General features: G+C 40.3%; 1 protein-coding gene and 1 pseudogene across 1 annotated transcript in view; both read right to left on the reverse strand.

Moving 5' to 3' along the window:
* TAFA2 (TAFA chemokine like family member 2) overlaps window positions 1–27719 on the reverse strand; it is a 440574-nt gene that overhangs the window by 234595 nt on the left and 178260 nt on the right. The window lies entirely within an intron of this gene.
* LOC119045534 (peptidyl-prolyl cis-trans isomerase NIMA-interacting 4-like) lies at window positions 6781–7200 on the reverse strand (annotated as a pseudogene).

Consider the following 27719-nt stretch of genomic DNA (forward strand, 5'->3'; position numbering starts at 1 on the left):
AGGCTATGGTGGGCTAAGTAAGCAAACTCAAATCTAAGCTTGTAGTACCTCAAGGTCATGAATTCAAAACCTAAGGAGAGCCAATCACAAACAGCTAACTAGGCATGAAGCTGTAGCCAATCAAATAATTTCCTTTCTTTGTTTCCACACCTTCACTCTTAAGTCTTCTCTCTGCTTCCTATCGGTAGATGGCTCCTAACCACTTCCAGTTTGGCACTGCCAGATTGGAATTGAGTTTTGCTCAGTTAAACTCATAATTTTTAATACGCTTCAGTGTATCTTTTTACATAGATAACTCTGAAAATTTTAAAAAAATCATGAAAACAAATTTAAAGAGTACCCTCCTACCAGATGTAAAGAATCACACAGAAATCATCTAAAGCAACTTTTACTTTGAATCTGGTCAGGAAGATCAGAGTTTTGGGTATATTGATTATTTTATGCTGGTTAGTTACTTTTAAGAAACTGAAGGGGTTCAGAATGAATTTCCCAAAAATGGGCCTCCATGGCATGCAGATAATTTCAAGGTGAAGAGAATTAAAGCCCAACAAACTCCAGAAGAGCTTTCCATGTCCCCCTTACCTGGCTAAAGGACTTTAGGTAGAAAAACCTGTTCCTAGAAGGCAGCTGCCACCTTAGCCTGAAGTGAACTAAGGGCGGGTGGGTGGGAGACAGGGATAAACCTAGAAAGTCTGTTCCCTGGATTCCCTTCTGTGCTCCACTGTCTCTGTGACCCAGTAGGGATTTGTTTGCTCTTTCTCACTACCTGTGAATTGCCTGCTTTCCTCTGAAGTCCCCAACCCCTGCCTCCCTCTCCCCACACAGAACGGCATGAGCCTAACTGCCCTTAGGCCCCAAGTTCTTGTGGAACCTTGTATGTGCATATGTGATTAATTGGGTTATTCTCTCCTGCTCATCTGTATCATGTTAATTTGAATATTAGACCAGCGAGAAGAACTAGGAGGGAAAACAAGGACCTTTTTCTTCCCCCTCACACTGGTCAACAATGTGCATTATAAGCCAATTATAAAGTAAATGAGACAATTTAAAAATCATTCTAAGCACAAAACATTTTGCAACTTTTCATACAAATTTGCATTATAAACTAAATATACTTTAATCCCAAATGAAGAACTCAAGTAAACTTTTTTGCCTGAGCCTTATTAAATGGTTGATGTGATCAGCGTTTCAATTCTGCTCTTAGCAAGAACTTTGGATAAATAAAATATTTGTTCTCTAAATTTTAAAATGGTTCCAAGTGGCTAATACTAAATAAGTATCATTCATATTTAAATATCTAATTCCCTGAAAGATGGTCTATGTTTTTCACGTCCAGGCTAAAAAGATTATAAAGAGCTCTCACAAATCATGAAACAAAAATACCTCGTTGTTTGACTCTCCTGCCCGGTGTTGCTCTCCAAGAGCACACCAATTTCGGTGGCTTCCATCGCGAAGCCCGGATAACGGACGCGCCGCTGTCAGCAAAGCCTCTCTCACTGAAACCTCTCTTCTCTGGAACTCATTCAGTAACCTGTACCTGCCTCTAAAAAGAATACAGTGACATTTGTATGTCTTACAGTTGGTAGGCCAATGAAGGAAAACCGTCACTCTTTTTAAAAGCCTAGCTTTCTCTTGGTTGCATTCACTTAATTCTAGAGGTCTTTGTCCTTGCCTAGAATGTGCAGCCGTTCTGTCACTTATTTTGTTTCTCTCGCCACAAGATAAATCAATGCAAAAGAGCCACTTTTGAGGACAGCTGTCTTTCTTCCAGCCAGGCTCCGAAAATGCAAACATAGCGGTGTCCCCATTCTTTTGATCAGGCCTCAGACACCCTCTGACTGGGGTGAGGGAGAAAGAGGACTCAAAGAGAAAGGAAGGAAATTGTAGCACAGATTTCAGGAGGTTAAGGATTTGCCTTCTTTTAGACTAAGAACTCTTTTTCATAAGAATCATAAAAACATTCCCACAACTCTGGAGGTGCTCAGAGCCATGAAAGGGAGCAGACTTTGCCCCGAGGGGACTATTTGGCCCAGGGACTATTTCGGTTGATTAATTTCAAGAAACAGCACAGAGTAAAGCTTTGAAAACTGAGAAATTGCATTCATGAGGGAAATCTCCATTTGTAAGAACGCCTCCCTTTCCATATTAGAAGTGGAAGACTCTAAATTTCTAGAAATTCTCATCAGTGGAGAAGGCATGGACTTAAATCTGCATAACAAACATACCCTTGATTATTGCGCTTTGCCTGATAACCTCCCATAACTGGGGTCCCCCATTCCCCAACATTTTCTTTTGCCTTTAGCTAGAGATAGTATTTGAAGTGACGTCTTGGGCCACTTTGGGCAGTTATTCTTTTTTTGCATATCTCCCATGTATACAGGAGGTACACATCTTATTAAATTTCTATTTGTTTTTCTCCTGTAAATTCATCTTTTTTTTACCGTGTCTGAGCCAACAACCTGTTAAGGAAGAGAAAGAATTATTCTTCCTCTCCCACAGCAGAATTACCCAGATTTTGTTTCGCAATAAATGTTTATTGAGCTGTGTGACTTTGGAAAAGTTACTTAGCTTCTCTGTGCAATATTTTCCCATATGAAAATGAGTATAGTAATATTTCTTCTCTACAGGAGGTTGTTAGATTAAAAGGGACAATGTATATAAAACACTTCACCTACCTGAGTAATTGCCCAATAAAGTTAACCTTTACTTTGAAAGCAGAATTGAATGAAGATCTCCAAAAGACCTAGCATCCTCTCCAAATGTCTTCCAAAAAGAATTTGGTGAATCCAATACCCTTATCTACATTTATAATATACATGGCGCCCCACATTCCAAGATAGATACCCATTAATGTCTGAATATTTTGTGACAAGTACTCTAATTGAGGGGCTTAATAATTTCCAAAATGAAAATGCATTTGGAAACTGAAAAAAAAAAAAGAGAGAGAAAGGTTACCACATAAGAAACAAGGGTGGAATGGCATACACCTACGTCAGACAGAAGTACTCTGGGGGAGGAGGGAGTGAAGCAGAAACAGCCACAGGTGTCCAAACACACGCACACACATTAGGCCACCTCCTGGTGCTTGGTGTCTCTCGCAGTAAAGAGGCCCTGATTTCACTTGGGGAGCATTTAAGTCTACATGGATAGAAGGCAGATTTGGGGGCCTCGGCCTAGACCTACTGAATTAGAACCTCTGGACGGGAGGAGGTGGTGGATCCCAGAAACTGACATTTAACAAGAACCCCCTCCTGCTCAAAGTCCCCACTGTGACTGACTCCACAGTCTGTGTGCCGTAGTTCAGGAAACGACAAACTGATGCCCCAAGTGCGCATTAGCAGCACTTGTCAACGCCGGCCTATTCCTGCCCACAGCTGCTCCTCAAGGCACACATGGAGGAGAGCAACACTTCCTCACTCAACACTTGCAACCGCCTCCCAGTCAGAGAAACCAAGAGCCTAGTTTCTCCAGTAACCAGGAAAGTGTGTGAAATTCATCTTCACAGGAGAATACACTTCGCCTCTTCATCGCTAAACTATAATAGGTTATATAATGTGAAACTAAATGACATTTGCCGTTTTCCTACAAATAACGTGATGCTGTTCTCTTTCAGTATCAGATGAATTATCATGAAAATGAATTCTGGTCAAACAAACTCCTCAAAAATACTGCAGTTACTTTGTAATGGTGCATTGTTTAATCACCCTACCACCACACAGCACTTACCACACAATTAGATAAACAGTAATTATCATTTGAGGAACCAATAACTAAGCAGAATTGGTGCATGGTACAGGTAATCACTGTCTTATTGGATAAACAAGGAAAGCAGGTCTTCAACGAAGGCCTTATAACTAAGCCACTGAAGAACATCTCAAGAGTCCTGGGTTTTAGACTGTATCACCTGAATAATAAAGGAACAGAGTCAAAGAGAGAAAATTTAGTGAAATGGTGAATCATCTACTGTATCATCATTTCAGAACTTAAAACTAGCATCACCAGTTCCCCCTTTCTATTTTAAAGATGCTAAAATCCAAGTGAATCTATATAGCTAGGGCCTACAAGGAATGCAAAAGGAAGTAATTAATAAATGTTCTAGCAACTCACTGAAGTAATGCCCATAAATGTCCTGAATCGGGTAAAGTGTCATTGGAGTTGGAAAAGGAAGCACAATTCATTCAAAGAACGTTAAGGATATAGTAAAGAATGTGAGAGGAAATAAAAGAAAAGAATCTCAAATGAAAAGCACAAGCAAGAGCACAGCAGTGCCCCCACCAGGCCAGTTCCATCACTACAGTGAAGGCGCCCAGAAGGAGGCCAAGATGAAGACCTGGGGAACGAAACTGGAATGGAAATCTCACCAAGGAAGCATCATGGAAAAAAAGAAATAAAAAGGAAGAAAAAGTTAACAACCCTCTATGTTCATTCGCCACCCCGTATCCCATAGTGAAGCTTTACCAGCCCTTTGTTTTGTGCAGAAATATTTTACATGCCACACTGACTAGAAGCATAAGCTACAGAAAACAATGTTATTTTCCTTCAGATGTGTTATCTTTACATTGTAGTTCATGCTAACAAATTGTGAATTACTTCCAGATACTCTTTCCCCCACAGAAATATGTCCTTGGAATCATAATACTGTATAGGAGATTCAGAAAAGACTCTTCTATTTCCAAATAATAGAGCACAATTTTCCCTTGTTTTTTGAATTTGGCTGCAAGGAAGTGAGTTAATCATATTCCTCAGTTTATAGGACACTGTCATCATTGTCGCTTTTGCTTAATTTCCAATTTGTTTCTAATCCTCCCTTGTCCCAGCAACCCCATCCCTAAACTGCTTGCTATATGTCCTAAAATATGCCCATATCTTTATAAAGATAGTAAGTTTATATGAATGTGTTGAATTTACAAAGGTATGTTAGACTGTGCATCTCATTTTTTTCTTAATTTCTTAATACCTATCCCAGTTCTTAATACCTATTCATGTTGCTTTCTTTATATCTAGTGTGTTGCCTTGAAGTGCCCTTGTTAAGAATACATCTTGTGCATTTCACTCCCTCTGTTCCCTAGTTATAGACACTTGTTGCCTCTAATTCTCAAATACTATTCCTAACACCACCAAAATAGATGAGAAAGATAATCCTCAAGTATATTCCTTTACCTTTGTTAGAATTTTCCACAGGGTACACCTAGGCCTGGGTGAGTAGTCATGGGGGTATGCTCACGTAATTTCACTAAATACTATCAGACTGCTTTCCAAAGTGACTATATTCCCACCAGCGACTGGGTGAGAAATAAGGGTGGGTGGAATGTCTTGTTTTGTTTTTTCTGTCTTGGATACTTTCCATATATTTATAAATTCTTTACCTATATTTCCCACCCTGTGGATCAACACTCTTCAAATTAAATAAAGAAGGAAGAAAGGCTTATTTCAGAAAGCTCAAGGTCAACAGCAGGAATGCAGTAATTTGGGTGGAGTAGAGATTTAAAAAAATGCTATAGTTTGCAAAGGCTCAGCCTTGGAACAGACCATGGGAAGCTCAAGACACAATGCAGGAGGATGGTGCCTCTTCCGTGGGACCCCCTATTTTTTCCTTCACAAGAACTTACTTGTCATAAATCCACTCTGCCATTTATACCCTACGTGATCCAAAATTACACCCTTGGGGCAGAAAAAAAAAAGCTTCAATTCTAACACGCACTGACTCTCTGCCTGGGACACCTTCTGCCATTATCATCAGGTAGTAAAAATGGGGGAGGGTGACCTGTTAGGCCCCAGGTCCCTAGGATTCATGATCAGCTCTCTAGAAATCAGTGTGAAGCCCCTGCACAGCAAGAACCAGCAAAGTCAGGGCAATATCCCGTTCAGAGGCTGAAAACAAGCTTAAAGCCACTATGAAATGGATAAAGCTAACAGTCCCAAGTCCTAATACAAACACCTCTCTGATCTCGGGTGTGCTCATTTTGTTTATGTTTATTATTGTTACTGTTATGTGACCACGTCGGCCATCCCAGGGTCCCTTGCCTCTTACTCTGCTTTGAACTCTCTCTCACACATTCACACAGCTCATCCCAGTGTGGCTCAAGTGTCAGTTTAGCAGAAAGGGCCTCCCTACCACTCTCTGTAGCTCCGCACTCCACACTCTGCTATCCCATCCATCCAAACACTTAATCACATAGATCGCCCCACCAGAGTGTAACTTCCATCAAAGCAAGAATTTTGTTAGTTTCTTTTTCTTTTAATTGCTGTTCCAGGACAGTTGTCTGCCTCTCCCCTCACCCAGGCCGGATTTTGTTAGTTTCTTTCACAGGGCCATCACCAGCATCTAGAACAAAGCCTGGCCCAGAGAAGGTATTAAACATTGGTGGATCCAATCAATTTAGATTATGATAGATGTTGAAGATCAAATAATGAAAAGGCAGCCTAGTCCCTGACCTCACAAAGCTCATACTGTTATAGGGGAAACAAACTAATAGGCTGTGAGGATCGCAAAGCTCAGGTCTCCCAACTGAGCACTGCATGCTGAACAAGGTACAAAAGCTGGGGTTCAGTTACTTAGTGGCAGCGAAGGGAAGACAGTAGCAAGCATGAGAAAAGAAAGCTGTAAGTGCGAGCTACTTGCCTTTTGCCATCAGGTATTTTTAAAGCCTTTCTGTGTTTTTTTGAGAGACCCACTCAGATTAGAGGCCACAAAAGGGAAAGTAGCCATGAAGACTCTTCACAGACGACAATATTCTAAAAGCACTTTCACTTGTATTTTTTTCAGTCTTCTATACAATTTCATTTTCTCCCTTCAACCATAACAGTATGATTTCCAAATTTCTTCTTAACCAGAGTGTCTGCAAACACAGGCCTGTCCAGCCCACTTACAGGTGAGGCAAAGGCTTCAAATGGGTCCCACCCATTTGAAGTGGAGGGTCCCACCACAGACCCTCTGGTCATCCAGCCTGTCCCCTCCTGGCCTGGCTGTGTCTTCACTATATTGGGCAGCCACTTCACTGACTCTCACTCCAGACTCTAACTTTCCCAAGGCTTTCCTGACTCCGTGTTTTTCACACAGAATGTGTCTGAATGCATTGCCACCCCCTTTGGGACCTTGAGACTCCTGATCAGAACTATCACTCCCAAGGCGGCGCCCCGACTGCCGCCTTTTCCAGAATCACTTTTTCCTTTGGGTGGCATCTTCAGAACTTGACATTGAACCCTCAACTGTACTGGTTGCCACACCTCTGGTTATATTGGTTTATACATGGAATATTATTTAGGTTTTAAATAAACTATAACAGGTGTAATTTAATCAGTGTGCATAAATTTACATAACTTCATGTCCTTTAACAATGCATACAGAACTGAGCATTTGGACATGCTTCAGTGGTTATGACTTGTCCTCATTAAGTCAAGATGCTCGTTTTCCAACAGAACAAAAGCAATATCTACCAAGTCATATTAGAACTGTGATCATGTTGAGCAAGCAAGTTAGAACATACACCTTCAGTCCATATGCAGTGGAGCAGAACTGAATATTCTATTTTGTATTTTAAACCAGACTCTCCTTGACTAAACTTGAGGAAAGTGAAAGGAACTGAAGTTTTTAACACTGTCCTGGCCTTTAATTGAGGGCGAGGGTGAACGTTGCTTTGAATGTGAAGTTTGACTGGTCAGGCAATGTACTGTCCAGAAGCCACCTTTCGCCCCTGCTGACCGACAATGTTGTCGGAGGAGAGAAACCCAAGCAGACAGACGAGCTCCTGCGTGGACAGCACAGGGGTCCGTGCCCCAGGGCTGCGGGGAATACCGGGCTTATTTTGACTTGTATAATGCGGACTAAAGATGAGTGAATAAAGGAACCTGAAAATATTCTGCAAATAGTCTTCACTAGAAGTTGATTTTGCCCAGAGTGCACTTCAGCTCCTGGGAACCGTAAAGGCAAAGTGTTAGGCAGCGGTCTTCTGATCCTAAACTCTTGAGGAGAAAACTAATTTGGTATTAATAATAATAGTCCAATGGCTTTCCCCGGTAACCACTAACTAAACAGTCCACACACAGTGGCCCTGTGGCGCCCGGTCTTCTGTATCGTGTTCAGTGTATTTCCTGGCGGAGGGAGCGACAGGGCCCAGGTCAAATGATCTAAGCCTTAGATTCTACCGTCTGTAAGAAAATCCATCACTCAGTGGTCATGAGACCTGGGAAAAATCACTTAACCTCTTCAGTGGTAAAACTCACCCTGCCTTCTCAGCAGAGGTCACTGCCTCAAATAAAAGGCGTTTTTATCTAGTAGGAAAGAATGTATTTGTAGTTACTTGGCCAGTAGTGATAAAATCACAAACGTAATGAGACCTTCAGTATGTGGTATTCATCCGAGCAGGCATCAAATACAGTCCTTACAAAACAACGCTCTGGTGAAACAAGTCGCTACAAACGTAGCAGTAATTTTCACCTCCCCCCTCTGCACAGTTGTTTCCCTCAGACTTCTAGGAGGAGGGTATGTACAAGAGAGATTTTTTTTTTAATTTTAAACGCCAAGAAACATTTATAAATGTATGAGTCAAAAGCATACCAATTTCCTTTGATGTCTGAAAACTATAATCCCTCAATTTTGAATAATTACATGATAATAAGGCATTATATAAAGTTGTCTTGACAGAAGTCGAAGCAGGGAGAAGATGAGAAGGTGTTCAAGGTCATGGGCTAACTTTCCCCGGTGCTAAAGCCATCCTCTGCTGCAAGGGGATTGTCCTGGTCAGGACGGAGAACTGCAGAAGACCCACACAAAGGGGAATTTTTAAAAACAAAGCATACACATTATCTCCTCTCAGAAATTCATCTTATGTAGCTGAATTCCCTCTTTCTAATATAAACTAAGTCATTAAAATCATAATTTTGCTACCATTTTTAAGCACCCAATTTCATAAACGGGGACAGAAGTACTTTTTTCTTTTCGAAATTCAAAGGAAACAAGCTTGCAATACGGTTTTAAGAATCTCAGTACAGCAGGCTCCACCACACATAAATCAGAATGTGATTCCCAGCAGTGTCCCCTTTACATGTAGCTGAATTAAAAGGGTACTAAGGGGTAAGCAATTGTCCCACTGGTTTCCGTTAGCATGAGCGCTGTTTCTGCAGATCTCTGCCTGCATTTCAAGCCGGTCATTCATCAAGGCCCGGGACAAAGGAATGAATGGTCTGGTCATGTCATCACTGAGCAAACGCACTTGTCTCTGGACAGGGCCCCATTATTGCACAGCCTGAGTATCCTGCACAGTTTGGGTTTTGCCTTTTCAAAGTGCAGATCGCCTTGGTTAGAATTATTGTCCCTTGCAAGCAACTAACCTGCAGAGCCCAAGAAAGTCTGTACCTTCCTTAAAAAAAACAGGTGACCTGTTGGAAGCTGTACTTCTATGAATACAATACTATCTAAACCCAACAAATGCCAATCTAAAAGCACTTAAATTATTCAGGCTGCTCCTCTACCTAAAGTAAATGATCAAAATAGGTACATAAAATAATGTGACATCTTATGAAGGGTCTCTGTGGAGGCAGGTAGTGAACAAACACAGATATGTCGCCCCATGACAGAGTGTACTCAGAAAGCTCTGGAGGAAAACCTGTTCTTGCACATTGCCCAACGCAAACTGAGACTCGACAAATGTTTGCTGAGCCAAATGAAAATCAATAAATTTCCCTAAGGCTTAAATCATAAAAAAATAAGTCAAGGATTATAAATCATCACTGTAATAAAACACTTCTTCATTCAGGATTCTTCCATGGTGACTGAGTTGGTGCTTCTGATGGACACACTGGTTATGGCCAGGTTGTGTGGGTGCCCTGGCAGTGTCCACATTCTGGGGGGTTTTTATGTGGGTGCCAGCACGGCCCAGTCCTCTGCCCCAGACTAAATTAAGCACTCCTTCTCTCTCTCTCCTGAAGGAGCTGTTTGGGGGAAATTATTTTATCGTTGGTTTCTCTTTTATTATCATAAGATGCCATCTTCATTCCCCAATGGGATTTGAGGCATTCCAAACAGCAGATAGTCAAATAAACTAAATGAATTCTAAAATGCTCCAAGATTTAGAGCCTAGAGAACTCAATATTAAAACACATAAAACAACTAAGTTAAAAAGTAAAATGGATCAGAAACCATTTGGGGAGTAATGAAATCAAAAGAAGCATGTGAATCCATATGGAAAGACAAACTCTCCTGGTAATGAGCCCTTGGAGGAGTTTTTCACATATGCTTGCTGGGGAGAACCTCAAGAAGCAGAACACACTGAAGATCTATTCCATGTCTTCCAATCATTCATTAATTCAACACTTCCTTGTCGAAAGCACCTGCTATGTACACTGCACTCTTGCTTTAGAAATATTCTTTAAATGACAGTTTTTTTTAACTCGGCATCTGACCAAAGCCAAGGACAGAACATTTAATTATACTCATTGAAATACATTCTACCAGAAAACTAAGGTTTTAGCCAAGAATGCTGTACTCTGGTGATTCAATTTGGCCCTAGCAGCAGCGTTTAGAAACTATTCGGTATTTGTGGAATAGTCAGCACATCTCTTGAACAGAAATGTTCCTCGAATACCATTGCAGACATCCTTCAGCAGGAGGCAGTTCACGCAAGCAAGGCTCTCTGCCAAGCACTGCAGGAAGTGAAAGGCTAAGTTTTTAATTGATGGAGACATTCTACTTTAACTCTTAGGGATATAGCTTTCATCCTTGTTTCGAAGGAAACAATCTCACCTTGGTATAGAGGTGGGTGCCGATGTGTCTGGACAGGACCAAACTTTTTCTCAAAACTGAGGATATTTTCAACTACTCCAGTGACTTGCATATAGCACATGACATATGTATTTGCCCGGAAGAAAACTTTAAGGTGGATATTTGTTAGTAGCGTTCTGTATTTGTGTGCTCTTTCCTGTGACAAATTTAGAGGAGCATTCCATCTTGATGTGCTGCACCAAGATGAGCGGGCTGTAAGAAGGCGCTCAGTCTGTGTTCACCGGTTCTGTGCAGCAGCAAGGATTCTGACATCAAGTTGCGTGTGTCCAGATGTGGAAACATGCCTGGCTGTCCATAGAGGAGAAAGATAATAATAATGTGTCCACCACACAAAAATGAGCTGTTATCTCCCCTCCCCCCCAAAAAAGGCTTATTCCTAAGGCTTGTTGATATAATAGGTCCTCCCATTAACTTTTCTCCAGAGAGCAAAACTTCAACAATTGTACATGACATTGGCTTTGGAAATGCCTGTAACATTTCAACAGTTACTTGGCTATGTGAACTCACTCCTGGCTAACCAAGAGTATAAAAATATGTGCTCCCCACTTTCTAACTCTTTACCAAGCTCCTCAGCACCACCCCTGAAATGCCTTCCTCATCCAGAAAGAGCGTCACAACCCACCTTCTCAGAGAGAACCCAGAGCCAAGTCACAGCTTGTGTCAGAAGGGAGACGTGAGAAGCTACACTCCTTTGCCCACCCCCAGAACAGACACAGTTCAAGAGTGGCATCTGGCAGATCTACTCATTTGAAGCAAATGTATAGAAGTGCTCCAAAATAGATTGCCAGAAAGCATATTGCCCTCACAGTCAATTAAAATAAATGGAGAAAAGGATTCGCAAAGGAAAACCACCAATTATCTGGGCTGGAGTGTGCCCAAGTCCAAACAGCTAACACACCCTAAATGTGTAAATAATCACCCTCCATATTTTAATGATTTCAGTAATTGAGAATCATCTTTTCATCATTCATTTCACCTCCAAAACAGCACTCCCTACAATTCAGTCTCTATTAGCAATCTGCTGAGAGATTAATTGAATATCGACCCAAAGAAACGTCTGCTACCTGTGGAATCACTACAACCATCCAATCAAAAACAATCTCTAAACTGAGATGCAGCAAGTTAAGAATCCCATCTCACCACTTTGATTATATTTTAACTGCTAGTACTTGAAAGCCAAAGTATTTTATTTAAAAATAAGGATTAGAAAAAGTTGAGACAACTGCAGTATAATGAGAAAAGCCCTAGACTGGCAGTCGGGAGTCTCAGCTTTCGACTTCTGCTCTGTTCTCCTGAACTCTGTGTCTATGACTGTGGACCCTTCGTTCATTTATTCTTTTATTCCACTATTTATTAAGTGTTTACTCTGAGCTAAGCACCGTGCCAGTTCCCATCAGCTGTGATACTTCATTTATTTAAAGGACAATATTTGTACGTATTCTAACGCACAGGGTTGTTATGAGAAATCAATGAAATTGTTTATGTGATGCTTTGTAGTAAACAATAAAGTACTATGCAATTAGTCCTGAAGTGACTTTCATTGAAAAAGCACTGTAATATTGCCTCAGTCTGCACCCGAACACCACATCCATGGGGTGCACAGGTACATAAACAGAATTTGTGTGTACAGTGTGTAAATTGTGCCCACTGACATGTGTGTTATGATATATTTGAGTTATAACAAATAAAATATAATTTGTAGAATAGAAATGGAGAGGCAGACTAGTTAGGTGAGGGAAATAGTAAACTTTTGAAAACACTCATACAATAACTATAAATGGAGCCCGTAGAAATTCTTAATTTGAAACAGCGGTCCCCAACCTTTTTGCCACCAGAGATTGGTTTCATGGAAGACAATTTTTTCAAGGACCAGGGTGGGGGGATGGTTTCAGGATAACTCAAGAGCATTACGGTCAAGCTCACCTGCTGTGCAGATTTAAAATTTTTTCTTCATCTTAATTCATTTCTTTGCTCTCTTTCACAGCAAAACTTCTTGAAAAAATTATTTGTGCTTGCTGTCTCAATTTCCTGTTACATTCTCTCTTGAACCTAATATAACAGAATTTTTAATATTATCTAAGTGCAGATTTGTCTTCAGAAATCTAGGCACACATCCAACTTCTGTTAGTTAGTTGGTTCCATTTGGAAGCCTAAAAAATCTGGAGTTATTGTGTCCTTTGGAATTCGATTATTCTTCCCATACCTGCTATTACCTCCATCTCCCTAATTTCAGTAAATGAAAACTCCATTCACAAGAAATCTCCCTTAATTATCCTTTTTCCTCACACTTCACATTTCATCCATCAGCAGATTATGTCAACTCCTTGTTGGTAACATCCATTCAAACGGATCACCAATACCTAACCCCAAAGCCCCTCTGACTCTCACTTGGACTTCATGCAAGACCATTCATGCCTCTGCCCTTGTCTCCCTCTGGTTTGTCCCTACAGAGCAGTGAGAGTGAGCATTTAACATAAGTCAGACTATGACACTGCTCCCCTCAAAATATCTCAATGGCTTCCCACTTCACTCAGTTAAACCCAGTATCTTCACTACAGCCCCCTCCTGAGCCCTCACTAAGGTCCTACATGATCTGGCCACTGCTTCCTCTCTGGCCTCATCCATCACTCCTCACCAACTCCTTCAACCTTCTTTCCTGTTTCAGGACATTGCTCCTTTTCTCCCACCATACATCCATCCGCAAGACTGTAAGTTCCATGGGAATGAAAACTTGTGTGTTTTATAAATTGCTGTGTCCTCTGAACCAAGAACAGTGTCTAGCACATTCACATATTCATTGAAAGAGCAGAATGAATTAATAATGAATCTCTCTATTGTTCTATAAATAATATCACCTACACATTGAAGGTCAAGTCCAATGGCTCCACTATGTCAAACCTTCAATGAAAACTCTAAAGATAAGCATTATTATCCCTATTACACAGATGAGGAAGCTGAATCCCAGAAGGCTATATTTCACATCCTGGATCACACGGCTGGAGAGTAGAGTACTGAGGTTTTACCAAGAGTCTGAGCTCTCTTCCCAAGGCTCTCTGCTCAGTAAGTAGTCCACAGTCATTTCTATTCCTCGCGTGTGTTCTTACCATACATGGAAAGCCTTCTCCCAACCCTAGATTGCAGATTTCTACTACAAACCAAGCTTGTATAAGTAATTTCCTTTTCCAACGCCCCACTCGTGTATGTGAATCATTCCAATTTGTATCATTGTCTCCATTCTTAAAATTAAAACACTTAAAGTTTATGAAGTACTATAATGCTCTCAAGTATGTATGTTTTTCCATAGTTGTCTACATGTTTCTGTTATCCTTATCTGCCCAAATAAATACAATTCAAGACCTTATTTTGAAACCTATTTCATTAAAATGTCTTTCTGCCTCATATATTAGCCACTGAGGATGTTCCCAAATGATGGCTGCATTAACCTGGAGACACACAAATATGTAAAAGAGCACAAGGTACCTAGATGTCAGAAGCTACACACCTCATTATTGCCATTCAAACATTCCTATTGTAAGACATAATAGCACAGAGTAGATAGCCAGCCATTTGCTCAGACAAATGGAAATCTCATAGAACAGGATTTTCCTTTCCAGTCCTGCTAAACCTGTTTCCTCACCTGTAAATTGAGAACACTCCACAAATGATCACGAGTAGGTACGGATACTGAGATAGATCTTAAATAATTCTCTAACAAAAGACTAAAACATGTGTGTTAAGAGAAGAATGTTTGTTTGCCTCTTGAGTGATTCCATTCTGTTCATCTCTAATCCCCACTGAACACGAATGAAAAATTCATGGTCCTTAAACACCGCTTCCCTGACATCAGTCCCCTCCTGTGAAACCCTGCACCGCTCCGCACTATCCGTGGAATGGAGTCTACTCCTCTCTGTCTGGCATGGAAGACGTCTCACGACTGAGTCCTGCTCTCTGCAAACAGATGGCCCACCACTTTGCAACTAAGACTCCAGGCCAATAAATCTGCTCCTCTTTAGGTGATTCAATTAAATATGATCTGCACATAATACGTTTATTCTGTGCTCTGTTAGTCACAATAGGCTACCCTCAGTTCCTCAAATTATCTGCGTTCTTTCCTGCATCAGAGCCTTTACAAATGCTGCTCATCACAGACCAGCCTTCTCCATCTCCATATGGCCGGTTCCTTCAAGTTCAGGATAAATGTCACCTGCTTAGTGACATTTTTTCATGACCTCATAATTCAATCAAACTACCTTCCCTACCATCATTTTTCTCTACTTGCATACCATGTTGTTTTTACTACAGTTTAACTCAGCAATTCTTTATGTTTGTTTAGGTTTGGGTTGTTTGTTCCTGTCTGTCCTCTCTATTAGAATGTGGTGTTAGACCAGATCTGCCTTTTTCAACGTTGTGTCTGCCCAGTGCCTAGTATGGTGCCTGGTTCATCGTGGGAACTCAGGAAATACATGTTTAATGAGTCAGTGAATATGGACGTGCATTTGAGAGTTCACTTGATTATATATTATAAGATTCCATTTACCTGAAATATCCAGAACAGGCACATCAATAGAAATAGAAGGTAGGTGAGTAGCTGCCTGGGAATGCAGGTAAGTGAGGGGAAGGACGACTGCTAGAGAGTCCAGGATTTTTCTTTGGGCCGATTAAAATGTTCTCAAATGGACTGCGCTGGCGCCTGCATGACTCTTCACATGTACAAAAATCACTATATTGTACACTTTAAATAGGTGGATTGTATAATATATAAATCATATACCAATAATGCTGTTTCCTCCCCCACCAAAAGAATACATCTGATTAATCCACTGGTTAACCGATTTGTTTTTTTATATGTTGAAAAATGGTGCATAGTAGCCTATATTTTATTTGTTTTTATAGTACTTAAGGGTACTATAAAAATTAAATGAATGTGGGGTAATGCTAACAAGGAAGTCAAAAAGTAGAGATGTATTTATTCAATATCTACTATAAACCATGCAAGATATCAGAGGTAACCAAAAAGAAAAATGCTGTAACCCTGCCCTTAAAGAGTTCAAAGAGCCAATTTAATCCAGACTAAGATGACTGAGAGAAAAACAATGATAATCACTGTATGAGAAACCCATCTCCCACCCTCCTCTACCCCTTTTCCTCCAGCTGGCACTTACATCCATATGGAGTAGGTTACATCTGTGTACTCCATCTGCTACTACCTGGAGTATACAGATGTAACCTACCAACTCCTCAGCCATTCAAACACATTGTACAAACCTGCAGCAGGTAGGAAGTAACAACCAGCACAATGCGGACCACATGGGAGCTGATGTCTACATCTCCACCACCCTTCTGTGTCTTAGATGCACAATTCTCAGGTGTATCATGCACCACTTCTCAAAGTTTGCCCAGTGGGATAGAGTCATGGTTGCTCACAGCAGTAAACAGCTTAGAAATGCACATTGGATACATTATTCTTTCTTTCATTCTTCTCTTTTCCAAGTGCTCCACTTCTTCATCCTGGGGTCATTTCCCGACATACATACACTACCTGGTGAAAGCCCTGTTTTAGGCTTTGCTTTGGGGAAGGGAGGGGGTCTCTTCAAGCAATTCACAAAGTCTATTTCTCTATTCTCATCACCTAACCAAGAGGAACCAAATCTCCTACATCCAAAGCATGGATAATGTCCATCATATAAGATAGCCATAAATTCTGCTCAGGTCTACACACTTGCCAAGGTAATTCATTCAACAAGTCATTCATTCCATCATCAAATACTGATTGTCCACTACAAATGAGGCTCTCTTCTAAGGTCTGGAAATATAGCACTAGACACAGGATCTATACTCTCTGGAGGTAATATTCTAGTGGGAAAAAATAATAATAAACAAGTAAATATATGATAGGCCAGGTGGTGATAAGTGGTATAATAAAACATAAAATAGACTAAAGTGATAACAAATGAAGTGGAGAGGTTATAACCAGAGAAAGAATCTCTGAAAAAGTGATATTTGAGCAGAGATCTGAATGAAGAAATAAAGTGACTCCTGAAACTATGGAGAAAACATCTCAGGCTAATGGAGCAGCAAGGGCAAAGACCTGCAGTTAGAAATGCACTTGTCATGTTCAAGGGAGAGCGAGAAGGCAGTATAGCTGGAACCGAAGCAGCACGGAGGGGAATGGCAATCAACGGACAGGGAGGCTTTTGAAGGCCAAGGGATAGAAGGTAGATTTTATTCTGAAAGCTAAAGGAAGGCACTGGAGGAAGAGTATTGAAAAGGGGGAAGATGTGGTTGAATTTTCATTTCTGTAAGATTATCCTAGCTCTTGGGAGGTGAACTGGCTGTGGGAGTGCAGAGGTGGCAGCAGGGGGATCTGTAAGCCATCCCAGTCGTCCAAGAGAGAGAGCAGCAGCTACTGACAGAGGGAAGGAGAAAGCATTCGAATGAATGAAGCCCCGAGAAGAAAAATGAACATGTGAGTTCTGCTCAAGCACTGTTTTTCTTGCAAATGAACATTTTGATAAAACACTATTTGTATTTAACCAAAGCAAACTTTAAATGAATTTTTAAATAAGAAAGGATAAAACTCTTCTGCAATATGAATGGTATTTATACCATTACCAAAAAAAAAAAAGCAAAGTTTTATTTTTAAGCACTTAATTTAAGGAGAGAATTTAGAACAGACCTCCCTCAATCACAATCTATAGGAAATCAAAAGTCAGATGTCAATTATGTAAATCAGGAAGGGAAAAAATCCTAGGTTCACTATTCTATAGATTAAAAATTTAAAGGAATTTAATGAATACATTTAATTAAGGAATTTAAGAGGTAAACCAGCACAAGGAAAAGGAGAGTAGAAATTTTTCTTAAGAGTATGACTGCCAGTTCCTGTCATTCAGGACATCGGTATGAGGGGGGTCTGAGGTTTCAACTAAAATGATAAGATTTCAGATCCTCAGATTTTTAAAATAATTTTAAATACCATATTTTTAAAATATTTCCAGAGAATGTATTTTAAAATGCCCTTTGCTTGTTTATTTATCTCGTCTCCTCCCCTTATATCTTAAAAAAGTGACAGTGCTTGTATGAAGACTGAATCAGATGTCAAAATGCAAACAACACTTTTTTATGGCGCAGGTAGGTGCCTTTTTCTCTCATTAACAAAACTCCGTACGTTAACGGCCAACACGTACATAGTACTTACTATGTGCTAAACTCTCATCTAAGTGCTTCACAAACATGAAAGCATTTCACCCTCACAACTATATTAGGCATTATTTGTCCCATGTTGCAGATGAAGAAACTCAGGCCCAAAGGGAGTTAAACATGTTAGCCTGGGCCTCACAGCTGGAAGCCAGAATTCAAACCCAGGCAGCCTGGCACTGTGTTCTTCGCCACCACACACACCACCTCCTGGTGCACTGGAGAGATGGCAGCTTGTTCAGGAGGGGAAAGCAGCAGCACCTCGGGGGACGCAGTTCAGAGAAAACAAGGGTGGGTCTGCGGACACGCATCTCTCCACAACCGCGAATTCCACCATGCTGAGGAAAATATAAGTGACATTTTCTCGTCCTGCCAAGCAGCTCACCTGAAGTGTGATTCACCTCCTATATCATAGGCAGTAGCTCATATTCTGAGGATTTTCTTCCAGTGTAGCAGCCAGGCATTAATCTCCCTTGTAATAATACCAGGGCATTGTGCCAGAGAACCTGGATTTTCACTCAGCTGCATGAACAAGGTCTGGTTTCAAATACGAGGTTTGCTTACTTCTTATTCTAGGGGATTTCCTTTAAGACTGAAAAATACCCTTACCATAAGAGGATCTTAATATAAGAGGAAACAATTTTATTTAATTCTAGGGGGGCGGTTTATCTCCTCCAACTTAACTGAATGACAAATTCAAAATACCATTTACAGAAGCATGCTCTCTTCTTCAGAAGCGGCCTTAAGACTCTCATCCCAAGAAATCTTCCCAATTTGTGCAATAGCTTTAACACACACACAAAAAAACCAATTCAGTGACTTTTTAAATAAATAATGCATGCTATCTTACAGTATCCATATTTAACCTCATGAAAATCCAACTAAGAAGACTTACCAGTCATTAGTATCCTCATTGGCTAATGAAAGAAGCTGAAGGACAGAGAACTTAAATGCCTTCCATAGGATCACAGAAATAGGTGAAGTATGGCGAAGGTGTGCAGATATGGTGCCATAATAGTCCGGAGCAGACCATTCATTCATCCATGGAAAGTGAATCAATTACTGAAAGCCTGACATGTGCCCATGTCCATGCTAATCAACAGAGCTCCACAGAGAATCCTGTGAAACTCCCAAGCAAGTTACTTAACCACCTTACACCAGTTTGCTCATCAGTACAATGAGGCTAATACTAGTACCTATATCCCAGTATTACTGAGAAGATCAAATGGTATATTGCCTGTCAACATTGAGCACAATGCCTGGACAAAAGAATCTAACAAATATAAAAATAAAACTTTGCAATTAGAGCAGTCTATTAATGGTTGAGTTCCTCTCAGCACAGGGTGGAGAGGGGGCTTGGATGGCATATGTCAGAAATGCCGGATAAAGCCTTTCAACCCTGTGAGATTATGGAAAGAGGTAGCATCTTGGCTAATATTGATTCTTCTTACACCTACATGCTGATACAGGCGCACATTCTCAGAAAGTTTCATGTATTTAACAAGGAAAGAAACATAGGAGGGACTTCTGGAATATGAGTAATAAAAAAATGTTTATGTGAATAAAAGCCTCAGGACCAACATCATTGTACTCCACTGTAGAAAACAGTGGCCCTCTACCTACTGCAGAGTAATTTATGAATGTTCTAGAGCACAGGTGGCAAACACAAGGCCTGAGGGCCGAATCAGACCCTCCACCTTGTTTTATTCAGCCCAGAACCTTGTTTCTACCCAGTGGCAGCACCCAGGTCTCGCTTAACTGTTAAGGAGTAGTTACATTTGTACAGTCCTAAAATTACATTTGGCCCTTTGAAGGCAACCACAAGGCTAATGTGGCCCCCAGTGAAAACGAGTTTAATACCCAGTTCTACACGAATTATAAAAGGCAGACAGAAGAACACCACGGCAAAAACATTGGCCTATGTTCTTCGGGGTTTCATTGCTTTCTTGAGCTACGAAATGGCTAAACTTTTCTGAGCTCCCTCACCTGCCAAAAAATGATCTCTTTTATCCCCTAGGCAGCACAGTATAGAGTGACTCACGTTGTATTTAAAACTTAAAACAAAACTATAATTACAGCTAATTAAAAACAATTTAAACATCAGAAGAAACTGTGGAAGAGCTATAATTAGCGGCTAAGAGATGATATTGCAAAGAGGTTTTAATACAAATAGAACTTGGAATCAAAAGATCCCATCAATCCCGTCGTGCCACGAACAGAACGTCATTACCAGAAAACATAAAGCCAAGTGGTTTTATCGCCAGCCCACAGAACCCTCAGTCCTCCAACCTCTCCATCTCCTGCAGGACCACAACACATGCCCTGTTACCCAGCCAATGGGAAACACTGTTGGGAACTGACAGTGATATTGTGGGGCAGGTCAGGGCAATGAAGTCTTGCAGTGGCTCAGCTTCATTGTATTTGCACAGAGCACTGGATACAGTGCTTACTTATTTCAGGTGTTACATATCAATACTTGTAGATTTGATTTCTTGGGATAAAAAGGGAAGTTTTCTATGAAGCATACATTTCATTCATCATAGACATGTCTTGGTTTCTCCTTCCTCTAATCTTCACCTGCTTTCTCCAACAGACATCCTGGCTCCTCCCTGCATCTGTCTCAAGTGTGGTCTTTCTCTTACAACCTTCATGCAGCTGGGCCTGGAGATGAGGTCCTCCAGGCTTTTCATTGCGGCTTCCCACTCACATTACATTCTCCTTGTATGAAACTACATTCTCCCTCTCTCCTCCATAAAGTTCCCCAGCTTGGGATCTCATCAGCTATCACCCACAAGCCTTCATTGTTGGTGTCATCTACTAATACCTGAGTCATGCCCACTCCCTGTTGGACAACTTCAGCTCCTACTTCACTATGACTTTGTAAAACACAACTCCTATCCTAACTTTTGGCTACTTTAATTCTTACGTAGATGGGCCTTCCAAAGCCCTGGCCTCTTGAATTTCTCTCCTCTACTAATCATGCCCTACACCTTATCCTAGCCACTTACTCTTAAGTCATGTCACTTAACTTGTTACTACCTACAAACCCTCTATAATCTAAATCTCACACATCCACTTCCTGACCACCTCCTTCTTCAAGCTCATTGCTGCTAGTACCTGAATTCGCTCCAATAATGCTCAAACCCACAGGGATTGCAGAACACTGGTCCTACTAATTTTCCACTGCTCTTCAGCCTTTCCATCTCTCTCCATTCTCCCAATGTCTCTCCCTCACTCAATTGAAATTTCATGGCAATCATTATAATCACTCTTTGCATATATACTTGATTCTTTTCCTCTCTCTTCACCATCATCTCTCACATGGATGACTGTCTCAGTCTTCTAACAGGTTCCCTCACTTGCATCTTTATCCTCTAGCAGTCTCTTCTCAACACAGCAGCCAGGAGGGTCCTTTAAAAATGTAAATCAGGTCACATAAATTCTCTATTCAATATTCTCAGTAGCTTCCATCTCATCAGAGTGAAATTCAAAATGCAAGTGATGGCTTACAAGCCTACGTATAGCCCAAGCCCCTTATCTCTGACTTTGCCTCCCAGTAATGTTTTCACTCACTCCCAGAAAAAAACACTAGTCCCCTCACTGTACCTCAACCCCACTAGATAATCCCCTGCCTCAGGACCTTTGCACTATCTCCCCTACCTAGCATGCTCATGTCCCAGATATATCACTGTGACATCCTCCTTTGCCTTCAAGTTTTGCAAAAGTGTCAGCTTCTAAAGACTTAATTCTGAAATCTCATTCAGAACAACAAACCCCCACAGCCTAGCACTCACAATCCTATATACCCTGCTGTGTTTTTTACCATACCATTGTATTTTTAACTATCTACTATACTATATCATTTGATTACTATGGTTGTTACCTTTCTCTTGCCACCTCCACCACCAGAATTTAGACTCCATAAGGGATGAGGGTTTTGATCTGTCTTGTTCGCTTGCACATACCAAGTACCTAGAGCCTAGTACATGGTAGATTCACAAGAGACTTTTTAAAATAAATTAAACATAAATATTTCTCTATGTGTGACTTGAGGGATTTCAGCAGAATCAGAATCAGATTGCAGTCAAAACTTTTAGAGTCCTCATTTGCCATCTTTCTACAGGAAGTGAGCTCAAAAACAATATAAAGTTCCTAATCAGCCCATGCAGTACTGTCGAAAAGTTAACTTCTACGTTTTCCCTCCCATAAGTAATAAATAATTTAATTGTCAATCCACAGGTCAGTCTATAAAATATTTAATTTATAGTTACCTAAAATATTATCGATTATAAAGAGATGACAACTAATTAAACCATTTCAATACCAATTAATTAAGCAAGGATACAAAACACAAGAAAATTCTGGAAGTGATGGCTATGCCTACTACCTTGATTGTGGCTATGGTATCACAGGAATGTGCTTATATCCAAATTTATCAATTGTACACATTAAATATGTACAGGCTTTGCATACCAATTGTATCTCAATAAAGCTATTTTTAAAAAAAAACAAAACAAATAACTAATGAAAAGATTGTCTCTTGAGTACCAACACTTCAGAGCAGCCATATTTAATTAAAGAAAATAAGAAGAAAGATGAAACTTTTGCACCCCATTGAGGCTCTTTCAAGGTTATTAGAAATGCAGTCTGTGTTACTCTATGTTTACTTCCAAATGTGGTTTCCCTTAGCCCTGTTACGAGTGGATCACTAGCACTGCCCTTCCACTTTCTAGTCCACATTCTTTTTGACCCATTGAAATGAAATAAAAAGAGTTGGAAAGAGGGAAGGAGAGCAGGTGTTTCTGTTATTAGTAGGCACCAGCTGGAAGGAAGCAAACAAAAAGGTGTTGAAAAGAAGAAAACATATTTTAGCTGAAAATAGGTGTATTATAAATGAGAAGGGAGCATCTCCTCTAAGCTCAGACATGAGTAGAAAGGGGAAAAAACAAAACTGGGTGTTTCCAAGTTGGTAGGAAATGTAACAGTGTGTAAATTGTCTTCAGGATAAGCAGGATGAGCAAGATACGTGTTCAATTAATGAATCAATGAATGAGCAAATGAGCTCATAAGTCATGAATGTATAATTCAAGGGTTGCTTTCACTCGGAAGGGAAGTGCCTGGGGAGAGGTGTTACGTGTCCTGATGGCCAGTCACACTGGCTACCTTTTAAGGGTTCTGGTTGTATTTGCACAGTCTGGAGTTAGACTTGCTTCTTTCTCTCTTTCCAATTGGATCTTAAATACAGATAATTGTGGCTTCGGAGTACAGATATGTTGCTGGCAATGTACATAGAATGTAATTTAACTTTAAATATTGCAAAATGCATGCTTTTTATTCAGTTACATTTATATAGCACTTTTCAGTTTATTAGCCATTCTGATATAAAATTGTAGTGTGAAAGTGCTTTCAGGGACCACATACCACCTATATTATAGATAATCTGGTCCTAACTGTTCATTTTAAGAACAAGAAAATGAGTCCAGAGGTGCCCAGTGATTGTCTCAGGTCACAAAGTGGGACTAAAATGCAGTTCCCCTCCCCGCCCACCCCACTTCCTTTCCAGTAAGGAACCCATACAAGCCAGTCGGTCAGGCATCGCTACATGCATCTCGCAAATAAGGAAACTGAGGTGTGGACAGGGCGGATGCCCTAGGCTGCACCGAGAGTCTGACGGTGCTCTTTCCGACGGGCACCCTGCCTCAGGCAGCCAGGCTGAAAAGGAACAGCTGCGAAGCCAGCAAATCTTGCACAATCTGCCCCCAAATTTTCCATTTATTAAAGTTTGCATTTATCGTTTTCATATCCAGCTCTATTTAGCAAAATTAACCTGTTTATTTTTTAATACTAGTAAGAGTCATAGCAAAGATTCTTCATTGTATTTTTCTTCTTTTGATTTACAAAAACAATTTGGAACAGTATAAAATCTAGCCTGATAATAGGAGTACTGACTAGGTCCCAAATTCCCTTCCATTTGTTTTGTAACCAGTGTACAGAGGATTTGAAAGGTTATTGTTTTCAAAAGGTTTTGTCTTTTGATTAACCTTCCTTTCTAATTCATCTGCGCTTTTTGTTGACAGGGTTGTGGAGTGTGCCCTCTGCTGGCAAAAAGAGGAAAGTTGTCACACTTCAAACCAGGGAGAGCCTGTGAATTACGTAAATATCTGTTGTGACCTCAAGATCTAAAATAGATGAAGTTACACATAAATGACTTTTTAAATAATCATGTTATAATATAGGCACTTAAACTTGGAAAGAAAAGAATTGATTTATAAGACATGGAAACTGAAATTGAATGACAGATTTACATTTATTTTGACATTTTACTTTTGCTTTACTACTAAGTAAAGCCTAACAGAGGCCACAGCCAGGAGGAGAAAGTGAAACCACTCTCGGGTAGGCAGCCGCTCCTGTTTTTCATCGTATTTTGCCAAGCAAACTGTCACTTGCTTACCATTGCAAAATAACGACTGCAAGCACTGACACTGTCATTTAATGGAAGTCACCAAGGTACATCTCCTCCCTCCCCACCCATTTTCTATCCTCATTCTTCAATAATAACTCCCTATCAGCCTTTCTAGTCTCTGCTTGCAAGGCAAAAAGAGAGAGAGAGATCCCAGCTGGCCACGCAATGTTCATTATAAGTTTATGCTCTGGACTTAGGGAAAGTTACTTAAAATGACAACTATAAAACTTAGAATAGTATTTCTTCCCTCCTAGGTAGTTTTATGGACCTAAATGGAAAACACAGGGTGGGGCAAATGTAGGTTTGCAGTTGTTCATATGGAAAACTAATACAATAAATAATAAATGATGATACAAGAACAAACTCTGCTTCACATACTGACAACTATAAACCTACGTTTGCCCACTTTGTATGTGTTCCTTACTGCGGGGGGTTAAGAAACAGGTCTTGCCTCTGAAGCATGATGACAACCATCCTATGTGATCTGTAACCCGACCATGTCTCCTACCATTCTCCCCTGCTACAGACTCTGAACCTCTGCTACGCGCCCCGTGTCCCTGGGGCCCTGGCACCTGCTGACCCCTGTGCAATGGCTTTAATGTGGCCGCTCAGCCTGTTCCTATAGTTCACTTAGGGCTCTGGGCCACGTCAGAGAGCTCTTCCCTGATCGCCATATATAAAATCCAGTTCCTTTAACCTGCTTTTCTTCCTAGCATTTATCACTTCTTATTACTGAGATTTTGATTTGTTTACAGTCCAGAGCTTCCCACAAGGAAGCAAGCTCTGTGAGGCTGGAGTTTTACCTGCTTGGTTCACTTCTCTGTTTACAACAACTAGAAGAGCACCTGGTTCATAGTAGGTAATCAGTTAATATTTGCTGAATGAATAAATAAATGAACTTATGAGGGATACTACAGAGATCATTGCTGGTTTGAATGGGAGAGTGGTCTAATGACTTTTAAAGCCCCACCCTGTGATTTTATAAAGAAAGATCATCTCAGCCCTGGCTGGTGTGGCTCAGTAGATTGAGTGCCAGCCTGAGAGCCAAAGGGTCACCAGTTTGATTCCCAGTCAGGACACATGCCTGGGTTGTGGGCCAGGTCCCCAGATGGGGATGTGTGAGAGGCAACCACACATTGATGTTTCCCCCGCTCTCCTTCTCCCTCCCTTTCTCTAAAAATAAATAAATAAAATACTAAAAAAAAAAATCTCAGTTAAAGAGACCCCAGATGCTTCCTATTGGAAGAATACTTTCAGAATACTTTCCTCATAATGTAAATGCACTGCCATGTAAAATATTTTTCTCCTGGGTTATTGTCTTTTCTGTTTGATCAAGCATTTGAAGACAAAGTACAGCAACCAAAAGCAGCTATAAAAATACCACATCCCTCGAAATGGTGAAGCAGTTCAATGTTAACTGTTTCACACAATTTCTACTCCTTAAAATGAAGTATATAATAGAATGCTTCTCAAGAACAAAAAAGAAAACGCTGTAATACAAATATATATATATATATGTACATATATATAATTTCAGTGTGTAAGCATACACTAGTACCTACTTTTATTGTGACACTGCCAAACCTTATTAAAATAGAAGTATTTTAACACACTATGACACTCTTAGTAGCTTCTAAATCTATTTGAAAATAATATGCTTACAATTCATCTTAAAGAAATATTGTACCCTATCAAAAATACACTACTCTAAAAGCCCAACTTTAGGATAAACAGATTCTAAATACACTTGCAGTCAAGATGAGGAAATTGCCAACAGGTCCAAATACTCCTGGCTGGGTTTCTGGCGGTGCTCTCTGTCTAGATGCACTGGGATTACACACAAGAAAGATGATTGCAGTCATCTGGTGTTTTGAAAAATGCCTGACACGATCCATCTTACTGCCAACACTTTAGGCCCCACATTGCACATGATGAGAGAACTGACCTTTGAAAGAAAATTGCGGGGTCGAGCAGAGAGACAGAAAACGACAGAAATATATAGAAGGGACTGTTGTTCCAATCACACTCAAATCATCTTCTCAAATGAACAACTTTTCTAACCAGTAAATTTTTGTTATTTAATCATGTTCCTCAGTAAAAGGCTCCTGTACGAGTATGCATTGCATAAGAGGGAATCCTGAAGCACGTATAGCCAGCTTTTAAAGAAAAAAAGGCAAAGCCCAGGGAGCTTCGGTATCTAGCAACTTATAGAAAAATCATATTGAGCACGTAGTTCGGATCCTTGTCCTAGTTCACAAAGTAATAAATGATTTAAAATCAATTAAATAAATTTTAGAAATATCAAAAGACCAAAAGGTCCCCTCAGTCATGAAATCTTCATGTTCACTGGTACCCATCTTTCTTACAGAGGTATAAAAAAAGCAAGGGGAAAATGCTTAAATTCCTTAGATACATATTTCTTCAGTTTTTCATTTAATAAGAATTTTTTATTTTATTTTTATTGCTGTTCAATTACAGTTATACCCATTTCCCCCCATTACTCTCCCTTGCCCTCCCCAATCCCACCTTCAATCCTCCGCTGCCCCACCCCTTGTCTTTGTCCATGAGTCCTTTATACATGCTCCTGACTTGACACTTCCCCTTCTTTCCTGCTATTCCCTTCCCCCCTCCCCTCTGATCACTGTCAGTTTGTTCTTTATTTTCATGTCTCTGGTTCTATTCTGCTCACTTATTTGTTTTGTTGATTAGGTTCCACTTATAGGTGAGATCATATGGTATTGGTCTTTCACTGCCTGGTTAATAAGCATATTTTCAGTGCCTACTATGTGTCAGGAAATAATAGCTGCTGGGAATATAAAGGTTATACATACTCTCAACCCTTGGGGACTGACAAAAGCAATAACATGGCAGAGAGGACTTCTCATTTGGAGACAACATCACCATCATGAAGAGCTCCCAGAGAAAACTCAAATGGACCCTAAATATTAGATATGGAGCAATTCATCTGGCCACTCAAGATATTTAAAAAATACAATAGTGTGAAAGACTGCTATTATTTCCAATGACTAAGTCATCAGAAGTGATACATTATGTTATCCCATCTGTGTATCACCCCTGGAAAGTAATGAAAGAAGTATGTGCCTCACTTTGCAGATTAGGAAACCAACACCCTGAAAATCATGACATACAAAACACTGAGCAGATCTCAGGCCTGACCTCCAGTCTGCCAGCTCCTAATCCACAGGTTTTCCTGTTATAATAATTTCTCTTACCATATAGAATAAACTAATCTTCCTTCCACTGCCCTCTTCAAACACTGAG

Source organism: Artibeus jamaicensis, unplaced genomic scaffold (genome assembly GCF_021234435.1).
Source record: "Artibeus jamaicensis isolate MK-2021 breed Jamaican fruit bat unplaced genomic scaffold, CSHL_Jam_final contig_233, whole genome shotgun sequence".
Lineage (NCBI taxonomy): Eukaryota > Metazoa > Chordata > Mammalia > Chiroptera > Phyllostomidae > Artibeus > Artibeus jamaicensis.